We start from the raw sequence: 12,506 nt of genomic DNA, 5'->3' as shown, positions 1-12,506 counted from the left end.
GTGTTAATCCAAGTTACCCTCTATATGTGTGCTAAATTTCATTGTAATCGGTTCAGTAGTTTTTACGTGAAAGAGTAACAAACATCCATACATCCATACATCCATACATCCTTACATCCTTACATCCTTACAAACTTTCGCCTTTATAATATATATTAGATATTAAGATTATAGTATCTGATGTGTGAACTTTGCATAACCTATAGTATATTACTAACCTTTATTGTGTCATCATGATTGATTGATTCATTCTGCCCCCTACTGCTGACATTTTTTCAAATCTAATATAAGTACATAATATTAATAGCATAGATAATGATTGCATAATGCACATTTGACCTTGTTAGAATAAATTATTTTAAGTCTACGACACGCTAAAATTCAATCGTGTGGTCAATGACACATAGATGAGTAGGAATTAATAAAATGCATATTTTAGACCTCAGATATTTTGAACGAACTTATGTCTTATAGTTTATTGATAACTGAGTGTGGTTTCATTCATAAATGCTAAGAATATAAAAAAATCCACCTTCCTAACTAAATCGACTATTCCACACAAAAATACTACACACATGCTTTCCGAATCGGTGGTAAATGTAAAAAATATGTATTGACGTTTCAAAAGTGCTTCTCGAAGAAGTCTAATTGAATAAATAAATGTTTGAGTTTGAGTTTGAATATTTTTTCAATTATTCTAACGAGTCGTTCCTGAAATGAATGCGTTCAAACTAACAAACACTTCAGCGTTATGTTATTACAACCTATATCTCTATGTACTTACGTATAGAGTGTATTATAAATTATAATAGGATTTCAATAGACTTTAAAAACTACTCATCTATATTTTGTTTATTACATGGAGGCTCTCATAACATTCCATGAACATAAATTTCCAGAGTCTTCTTCATGTTCCTGTAAAAAATAATCACCAAACAAATATCAGTGGTAAAGACCTTGCCCTCAAGAGATTATGAATATACGTCTATTATGTAATTAATAAGCATTATGAATACTAGTTTTTGTTCCGTTTACGTTTGCGGCTTGTCTTTCAATAATCTTCCTATTACCTGCTTATTCGTCAATATTTTTTGTGATCAAGTTTCAAGATTTTCCCTAGTACCTATTCGGTATTTAATTTATAATTCTTTTGAAAAATGGACATCACAAAATAAATTACTGTAAGGTACTGTGACGTTAGAAACCAGTTTTCCATCAAATGTATTTTATATTTGAATAAATGAAACCAGATTTTTTTTCAACTCGAAATCAAGGGTTATAGCTCTATAATATGACCTTGGCTCTCTACACGTGGCCTTACAGCTCAAAACATAAATTAATTAAAATTGTTAATTATGTTTGTAGGTTTGCACCACTAAAATAATATTCAAGGGCCAAGATAAAAAAAATTCTAATAATTTTTATTAAAACCAATTTTATCGATATAATGCAATAACCCTTTTTATTTTTTTTTAGACAAAACCTTTTGCATGAATTTTTGCATGAATTAGGATTTTGAAAAAAAAATTATCGATATTATTTTTTATATATTATGTAAGTATGTAATTTTATACAATTTAAAAATTATGAAATGAACATAAAAAAACTTCTGACGTCGTACTGTTAAAAACATTTCATTGCAGTAAAAAGCGTAAATCAGAGATTTTTAAGTCGCATGTGGTTATAACTTCAGTGCTCATATCTCCTCTGTGGTGTTAAACAAGTCAGATTGTATGAAAGCAAACCGCTACGTTTTCTGCCGCAGTGCGTTCTCACACGAGAACAATAATAAATGATATTAGTATGTATAACTATTATAATATTATATCTGTACAAATGACAAGGAACATTTTTTGGGGAGTGGTTTTTGTAGTATAAGGATTTTACAAAATAAGTACGATAAATAGGTACTGCTAACACCAATAGGTAAGTAAAGTTAAAACAGATTCTGGAGTGGCATTTTGAAATGAAGCTAATTAGCCACATTTCAGTGGTCTCTTTTTCGCTCTCGATAGTTGAATCATGCTATCTTCTTATCGTGTGTGTCTGTTTAACTATTGTTTTTTTTATTGTCGATAGGAAAGCGCTAGACCACAATCTCGCCTGATGTTAAGCGATGTGGTCTAAGATGGAACGCGCTTCCCTAGAAGGTTCACTCTACGTTTGAACTTTGAAGACCCCCATATTGTAGTCCCTACTCGTCGGGGAACCTTTGCACCTTTGTATTTGCACCTTTGCACCCATAATGTTATCGCTTGTAAGCATTTACAAATTGTTGTAAATGTTTATGGCCAGTATTGATTGCTTATCATCAGGCGATCTACCAGTTGCCCGCTCTAATAAAAAAATATTAGGCTACTTTTCATCCACACAGCGCGTGATCAAAGCCTCCAGCTGTATCAAATTAACATACATTACATATAATATTTCAAGTTCCAAAACATTTTATTTCATTTGTTTCGCATTGCGTAAATTGTAAACAAACGTATAGGGAAGGTGCCGTGAACCATTTTTTCTGTTTTTAAATTGCGCATTTTAATTTGCGTAGACCTAATAGAATTTTAGCTATTTGTTTATTTTTTAAATTTATTATTCACTGTATACATTAATATCCTGTTCAATTTAATATATTTGGCGGTCGTTTGACGCGTACCAAAGTGCGTTGGAACGCAAGGTGCGTTGCAAAAATAATCCTATTTTACAATAAATATTATAAAACTATTTTTTTATCGTACGTATGTGATATTTTCAATATAATATGCAAAAACGTGAATGCATTGTTAACTTAACATAATAAAAAAGAAACAGTCCGTGCGTTCGTTTTAAATGGATAATTGTTTTAAGAGGAAATTAAAATATAATATGGTTTGTCTAAAATATGGGAAGTGGTTTTCAAGTGAAATGAATGGGAATTAGAAATATGTCTTCATATTAATAATTACCTATATTAGTTCTGTGATAAAGAATATCAATCAGACCAGATCAGAATATTACTAATAGATGCACAAATATTCAAGAGTGACCAGATAATATAAATTAAAATACTTATTAGCGAAACGCGCCTGATAATGAAGAAGTAGGGAAATTGAGTCGTCGAACATCAGAATGGTTGTAAAAATAAAATTTAAAAGCGCCTTCTTTAATAAGAAGGAAAACTTAATATGTGTATTGACACTATCATTTTTTTTGTGTGGTGTTTCTCAATGTTAGCCAGAAGGGCTTCTACATTTTAACGCGGACGCGGGGGTGAACTGAAGGTTCACCCTGGTAGCGACATGCGCAAGGGCGTCCCCTCTTGACAGGGATCTCGAACCTCGGCTTGGGCTGTCGCTTGACGGGAACACTACCATTATCATTTGATAAGTGTTACAGAATAGGTATAGATTGTTTTGTCTCGATTGAGCAATTTGCATTCACAGGCCACAGCTCCAAATGGTAAGGTGAGAAATGAGAATAAATTTGTATTTGATTGCCAAAATTTATTTATGTATTTTTTTAATAGACATGTTATGCTTTAATTGTTATATTAATGTCGTAGATAGGTGCATAAAACGTATTATGAGGTTTTATTTAAACACCAGCAACGCGATTACTAGTCCTTCCAAATCTCAAACTTTTATAAGTTTTCATTATTAACTAGCGGTCCGCCCCGGCTTCGCCCGTGGTACATAATTACGTTTTCTCTACATAAGAATCATCCTCGTACTTCAAGGAATATAATAAAAAAAGAATTATCGAAATCGGTTCAGCCGTTCTCGAGTTATGCGCTTACCAACACATTTTGGGATTCATTTTTATATATAAAGATATAGTTTACAAATAAACCTGAAAACAAAGCCTAGTTTATAAGCCGAGTTTCTAGCCTTGAAATATTCAAATCGAGTTCGTGAAAAATTAATAAAAAACCAATAACGCACTTTGTGCGTGGCATTATAACGAAATTTGAATATATTTTATTACGGAAAGGAAAAAAACGAGTTGCTAACTCACTTGCATATTTTATGTAAACACTATCTCAAGGCATGTATAAGTAAAAATATATTATTTATCCTTTTAAAACATTGTTCGATTTGAAAGGATTCTAAATTCTAATTACTTAAGCAATTAGGTATAGCTTTTTTCATTGCTGAATCCGGCTTACATACAAGTAATTTCGTCGGCGATGTTATTAATTTGCTTACATTTGTAATTTAATTTCATTTATTTGCGATTTTCTGACCCACTTATATTTTAAAGATCTTTAAGTGATCCCCATGAAAATTTTTCACATTTAATCTTGAAACATATACATAGTAGCTTAAATGTATAAACGGAAATATTTTTACACTACGAAGCAAGCTTTTTCAATGAAAGGAACCGTGTATTTCGCTTTATTGAATGTCTTACATTGAAATATTACGACCACTCTTCAGCAATGAAATTTTCTTCTGTTTATAGCGATACTTTATCTATAAAGTGCATTTCTAGGTGTATATGTAGTACTATTATTATAATATAAATGAGTAACATTCAACAACCGTGCGCTTTTCACTGCATTTTCCGTCTAGGACATTGGTCTAGGAAAACAATATGTCAAAATAGCTTTTTTTTGTTTCTGTGAATTGCTTGTACTATTTATTTATTTATTTTCTGGTTTCATACAAAGAACAGAATTCACGTACACGAGCCAGTTGGATATAATATGGAATATTTAAATTATATAAATATGGTATTACATTACAACGAAATATAAATTAAATCAGTTTTTGTTGTGCCGTAAAAAAACTATTCAGAACCCATATAGGCCGTATTAATTATGAATGATAAAAATATATTTTTTTATTTAATTTATAATGAAAAAGGATGTGCTATAAAATTAGCAAACTCATTTACGCAGTGTCCGGAAAAGGGCACATTAATACAGCGAAAAACTAAAGGCTGTTATAGTAAATATAAACTTGAAATCTACTGTATTTATAAAATAATGTCTGTTTATATTTTATACCGACAATCGCGGATATAGTTTAATTAATGCTCACTATAACATGTGTAACATAGAACAAGTAAAACAATACAATTAACGCATAAATAAATGAATTATCTTTATTTTTAATTTTTTTATATAAACTTGAAATAAACGAATTTTCTAAACAAACCGGCTCAGAATTTATTAAAATTAACGCAAAAGTTTATAGTGATTTAATATTGAGATTAGCTTCAAGGAAATCCTCGGCGTGATACAGTTTTTGAATGTAAATTGTATTGAATTATTTAGTAAATAATAGTTATTGATTAGCATTAATATACTATTTCTATGTTACACCATACAGTGACGTGCTATGACGTTTTGCGATCATGGTGCATATTTTCTTTTGTTCGACTTTATCTTGTTACCTATAATTATTTTTTCTATGAATGACTATTTATATCTAAATATTTTAACACATCTTAGTTCTCACCGAAAATCGTTCAAAGGTTTCGATGGTTATAGGACCTACATATTATAATTGCATTGATTTCAATCACAGGAGACATAGGTATTATTTTTCAAAAATAAATTTACTGAAATAAATTTTTCATTGATATTCTAACTTTATTCAGTTATATATTTTCATATTGTAGACGAATTGTCCGGTTATCTAGACTGGTTTTCAGAATGTCTAAGAATATATGGCCTTTCAACGCCTATAATGTTTTAGCTCACTAATTTTGAGAAATAATTACACGTGGAAAGAACCTGTTATAATTTTGTCCATGATATAAATGATTATCTTAATTAATATTTTATTTGTAACTCAGTCGTCTAGGAATATTTAAAAACTAACAACAACACCAGTTCATATCTATTACTAGCTTTCCTCCTGCGGCCACACCCCGGACACTCCATACAAAATTATCGTTTTGACAGTCACACTGTAGAGACTGCAAATATGTGTATTAATGCTTTATGGTTGGCACATTTGTGACTAGCGTAAAAAAATTGTAACTCTAATTTCTGAACATTTTCGCTTATAATTTTTTTATTTGTAGTTCTACGACAAAAAGTTACTAGACTAAAGTTGTAGAGAATTTAATTTGCAACAAATAATGCTAACAATGTTTTTTTATCAGTATGGTATTTGAGGCTTAATTTATATTAAAACACAAGGATGATGCAATCACTTTTATTTGACACAACAAACTGAGTTAACTGACACACGATCGGTGACATTATTTTTATCTACCCTCACTCATATACTACAATCCCTCCACCTTTATTTACAACTTAATAACTAGGTATTACAGAAATTTACGTTTTTTACGTATACGCAAAGGATATCTACGAGGTGTCAACTGATCGTCACTCCGAGGGTCTATAGGGGCGGAAGGAGAACTCACGCCAGTAGTGACAGAGCTTCCTTCAGAATCTGAGCCAACTGGTACCGATTCACTCTCCTCCTCTACCTGCTCTTGTTGAGGAGCTGGCGATGACAAGACGTTTGAATCCTGAGGAACCCCCTGCAATTGCGGTGGATCTTGTTCCGTATCATGCTCCACAGGAACTGAAGATTCAGTCACCTCATTAGAAGAGTAGTCTCCGAAACAACTCACATCATCAGTAACATGTTCATTGTATTTTTTAGAACCCTTATAAATCAAAATTTGATCTATATGTTTGCGAACATAGACATTTTGTTCTGGTACATAAACCAAATACATTCTTGAGCCAATGTTTTTTTTAATTATACCAAATTTATATGTATGTTTAGTTCCATTTTTATAAAAGTGTTTAAACAAAACTTCATCTCCGGTTTTAAATATAATTTTACGATGACCCCCATAGGCATTACTTTGTGAAATCTGTTTAGCATGAACATTATCCTTAATGATACTTGACAAAGACTCTGAGGTTGGTGAAGTGCCACCAGCCACCGTACTACGTTCACAAAGTAAATCTAAACGGCAACGTAATTTACGGCCAAACATCAACTCTGCGGGAGAGACACCGGTAGTGCAGTGAGCCGAATTTCTATAATTAAATAAATATTCGTATAATTTATCAACTAACATTTTGGAGCTGCCTTCGTTTAAAATCACCTGAATGCTGCGTTTAAATGTTTTCACAGTATTTTCGGCCTGACCGTTAGACGCTGGGTGGTACGGTGCAATAGTTACATGTTTTACTCCATTGCGTTGACAAAAATTTTCAAAATAAGCTGAACAAAAATTTGTTCCATTATCCGTCACTATAACTTTAACTAATCCAAATCTACTAAACATTTCACTGACTCTCAATACCACCGCTTCACTATCTGTCGTTGACATAATAAAACATTCTACCCATTTAGAATATGCATCAACTGCTACTAAAAAATTTTTATTGTTCAATGAAAACATATCTAAATGAATGCGCTCCCAAGGACGCTCGGGGTAGGACCAATGAGCGAGGGGCGCGCGCGGGGGGCTGCAACGAAAAACATTGCAAATACTACATGAACCAATTTTCTGCTCAATATGCTTATCGATGTTAGGCCACCACATACGAGTGCGCGCTTCATTCTTAGTTTTAACGATTCCAAAATGAGAACTATGCAATTCATTCAATAAACGTTCACGTAAAATGGTAGGAATTACAATCTTATGGCCGCGCATAATGCAACCGTCTTCATATGAAAGTTCATTTCTACACATAAAATAGGGTTTTAAATCTACGTCCTCTAGCTTTTTAGGCCAACCGTGCTTAATGAAATTTATAATTTTAAGGAAAATATTATCATTTTCAGTAGCGCTCTTAATTTCGTTAAAAGATATAGGTTTTAAAAACAAATTCGCAATAAAATTAACGTATGAACACGAGTCGGTTGTATTTAAATCACATTCAGATTCAGACGGAGTTTCTAGAACCGATCGAGACAAAAAATCTGCAACATTGTTATTGCTATTAATATATTCGATATTAAAATTGTATGCCGATAAAAACAACGCATATCGCTGCAAACGGTTCGCAGCGAGTTCGGGAATACCCTTTTTTGATGCAAATATCGACAACAAAGGCTTATGATCAGTTCGTAAGGTGAAAGGAACAGTACGACCGTACAAATAATGATGGAATTTTTTTATTGCAAAAACTATAGCAGATGCCTCTTTCTGAATCTGCGCATAATTACGCTCCGCGGGCGACAACGACCGCGACGCATACGCCACGACCCGCTCAGCACCGTCCGGCTGCCGCTGTGCCAGCACGGCGCCCAGCCCCGCCGGCCCCGCGTCCGCCGTCACTATCGTACACAGCTCGGGGTCGAAGTGGGCCAGCACCCGATCTGATGATAATTCTTGTTTAATTCTACAAAACGCCTCATTCTGTTCACGGCCCCAAAACCATTTTGTATCTTTTTTTAATAACAAATGTAACGGATCCAAAACACTCGACGTGTTTGGTATGAAACATCTATAATAATTTACCATACCTAGAAAAGATTTCAACTCACTAACGTTCTTTGGGCAACTTGCGTTTAAAATAGCTTCAACTTTTTGTTTTGATTTATGTAGACCGTTTCTATCTATGACGAAACCGAGATATTCGATAGACGTCTGAAATAATTTACATTTCTCTCGTTTTACACGTAAACCCGCATCTTGCAATCTACTCAAAACCAACTGCAATCTCTGCAAATGCAATGCTTTTGTAGGACCCGTTATCAAAATATCATCCAAAAAGACGCAAACTCCCTCAATACCCACCAATAACTGATCCATAGTACGCTGAAAAATGCACGGAGCATTCGATAAACCAAAAACCAGTCTATTGTATCGAAAGAGACCTAAATGAGTATTGATACATGTCAATTCTTTGGAATTATCTAGTAATAATTGATTGTAAGCCCTAGAAAGATCTAGCTTTGAAAATTCTAACCCTCCGTGTAATTTAGAAAAAATATCTTCGATCCTAGGCAGAGGATAATTATCGATGTACAACACTTTGTTTAAAGTTACTGAAAAATCCCCACAAATTCTTATATTACCGTCGGGTTTTAAAACGGGAACGATAGGTGTTGCAAAATCAGAGTAATCAACCTTTTCCAAAATACCTAAATCAAGTAAACGATTTAATTCCGCCTCCACTTTAGCTTTCAATGGAATCGGCACCGGTCTAGGTTTAAAAAATTTCAATTGACTCCCTGGTTTGATTTTTAAAGTCACTTTATATTTATTAAACGTACCTAAGGTATCACTAAAAAGTACAGAATATTTATTTAAAATCTTATCTGCAAGTCCGTTTGATTCTAAACTGTTGTAGTTACACGAACTAAACTCCAAACTAAAAATAGAAATAAAATCACGGCCTAAAAGTATCGGTTGGTTTTTGTGTGTGTTTACAATAAAAAAATTAATCGGTTTAACGATATTATCATAGGTAACGTTCATACAAATATAACCCAATGGGTTAATTCTAGTCCCGTTATAACAATTAAACACCACACTACTCGGTTGTAACAACAGTTTACGTTTAAAATATTTTTCATAAATAAGATATGGCAAAACGGATACTGCACTACCGCTGTCGATTTCACAAATAAACTTTAACGAATCCAACAACACCGAAAGACGCATAGGTTCTCCATTTAAACATTTAATATTAAATAACTCACCAACTTCAGAGTCCTCGCCGTGCATTTCTACATAATTATTACGCTTAACATTAACGTTACAAACTCGTTGTAAATGCCCTTGTTTACCGCACTTATTACAACTATAACTTTTAAAACGACACTGCTCTTTTGAATGGCCTTTACCACCGCACACTACACATAACACTTTCTCACTGAAGCTGGGGCCCCGGGCCGCCCTCCCGGGGGCGCCGGGACGGACGGCGAACACACCAACCGGACCTCGTTCAACTCCCGGCTGCAAACTCGCCGATGATGCCGAATCAGCACTTTGCAATGCCAAGCGGGCACACTGCACGCTTAATGCCATCTCCAACGCCTTGTTGAAAGACAAATTATCGATATTCTCAGCGAATAACTTTTCTTTTTCTTTGGCATTTACTAGACCCAATACGAATCTATCACGTAGTGCTGTGTCCAATTCGCCCTTGAAGCCACAATGTTGCGCTAAATGTCGTACTCGCGCCGCCCATTCAGTTAAATCTTCCCCCGGTCTTTGTTCAGCCTTATAAAACAAATATCTTTCAGCAAAAGTACTTCTCTTCGAGATAAAATGATCGTTTAACTTCTGTACGAGTGTAGCGTACTCGATGTTTTCTAAATCCGAAGGAAATACTAAATCTTTAGCGACGCGATAAGTGTCTTCTACCAACGCTGTCAACAACAACGCGCGGCGCTTCACCCCGGCTTTGTCTGTATTTTCATCAATGCTGTTAGCCGTGCAATACTGCTTAAAACGACTAATGAATATACTCCATTCTTGCGCGCGGTGGTCGAACGTGAGATTGCTGCCAAATGATGCATTTCCAACAAAAGACATATTTCACTGTATTCTTTGTACTTTTTCACGTGTGAATTACTATTTCCTCGTCGCCAATTATGGTATTTGAGGCTTAATTTATATTAAAACACAAGGATGATACAATCACTTTTATTTGACACAACAAACTGAGTTAACTGACACACGATCGGTGACATTATTTTTATCTACCCTCACTCATATACTACAATCAGATAAATAGTTTAAGAGTTATATCGTAAAAACCATATCAACGGCTCTTTTGATATGGCGGCCGTGGGACAAGGTTGGCGACCCCACAAACTTGGTTTTAGCTTCACACAAATACAATTGCGTCCTCTAAAAAACGCAAGATTATGGACAATGGACTAAATACTTACAGTAGTAGTATCTCTACTCTCTAGTCTAGTAGTTTAACACAAAATTCAAGAACAATCACAATGTAGCTACGTCATAAAATTCAAATTATAGATTTTACTTATGAAGGATTTATTAAGGCGGATTTATTTCGACATATTGTATTCGACGTAATTATCTTTTTTAAATTTGAGTAAAGAGGTCCTTAAATAAACAGTCTTGTATTATTTCAGATGTTTATCTCGATTTTTTGCGCAGTATCTTCTATCTACACATATTTTGCACTACACTTTGTGTATACCGCCCTTGTTACGGTAAAAAGATGACGGAAGTAGCAAATTGTGGCCTAGATTACATCTAGATCCAACATAATGATGCCCTTGCCGACCATTACGCATTTTGAAATACCTACGCATTTTAAAAATCGTATTAAATACAATTAAATTACACTTAATTTCCAATTATACAGGTTATTTGACAATGAATTAGATTATAACCGATCAGAAACTGAATTTCCGATTAATTAAAATTTCAATAAGGACAGTCAATGTCCATTGTCCTTCGAATGAGTAACATTCCGCGCGGATATATAAAAAATCCCATAAACTTGTGAGTAAAACACGAATTATAAAATTTGCATTGCTTACTTAATGAGTCAAAACAAGATTGTAATGACCACGCATGTAATTATAACCAGTTGTTGAGAAGATAATATATTATGTTTATTAGTTTTTTTGTATAACACTAATGTGAAAACTGAAACGTCACTGTTGGTACCTACGTGATATACCATGAGTATGATGAATTTAATTTTAACCTGAAACATGTTTGTGACTTTGTAGACCGGGAGATACTGACACAAAATTTCGAGTCATTTGTAACAGGATGGCGGTTCTACAGGGGTCTTAGTACGCAATGATAAAAAGAAAAATGATGGTGTGATCGCTGGTATCGGTGGTTTAGTCGCGTGGGCGTTAGCTGAACTCGTCGGAAAAATAGCGAAAGTCAAACGATTTGTAACACAAAAATTTTAGTATTTACCGATAGCCCATAAAAAAGAAGTAGGCGGTAGTGTCATGCCATACTTTTCCGGTGTGACTTACAGCCCGCCATACCGACGCGAATATGTTGATTTAAATAAAACAATTATTCAACCATTTGTACCAGGCTAACTTTTGCACAGGTAACCATCGTCGTGCAGCCATTTACGAAAATCGCCATGCCATACTTTTCGGACGATTCCAAATGGTCGCCATACCGCCGAAAATCTGCAAAAAAAATTTATTTCGCCAAACTTTTTGTACCAGTATTGCATTTGGATTTTTGGAGAGTATTTGATAAAATTTGACCATTATTATATTTGCCATACTTCTAGTAGGGGGAAAAAGTGCTGTCATACTTGAAAAATTAATTTAGTATTAATTTATATAAGTGAAGATTTCCAACACCTAGATCTTTGAAATTTTGTATTTATATTCTTTGATCCTCAAACTTCCAAGAAAAATAAGTGCCATACTGTTACAAATCGTTTGACTTTCGCTATTTTCCGACGAGTTCGACTAACGCCCACGCGACTAAGCCGCCGGTACCAGCGTTCACAACATCATTTTTCTTTTTGTCATTGCGTACTAAGAACCCTGTAGAACCGCCATCCTGTTACAAATGACTCGAAATTTTGTGTCAGTATCTCCCGGTCTATTGGTCACGTTTGCTACGGGTTGTAT

Source organism: Colias eurytheme, chromosome 21 (genome assembly GCF_061535395.1).
Source record: "Colias eurytheme isolate Ceu_HAF_F1 chromosome 21, ilColEury1 Martin Lab GWU primary, whole genome shotgun sequence".
Classification (NCBI taxonomy): domain Eukaryota; kingdom Metazoa; phylum Arthropoda; class Insecta; order Lepidoptera; family Pieridae; genus Colias; species Colias eurytheme.
Note: the sequence above shows the minus strand (reverse complement) of the source record.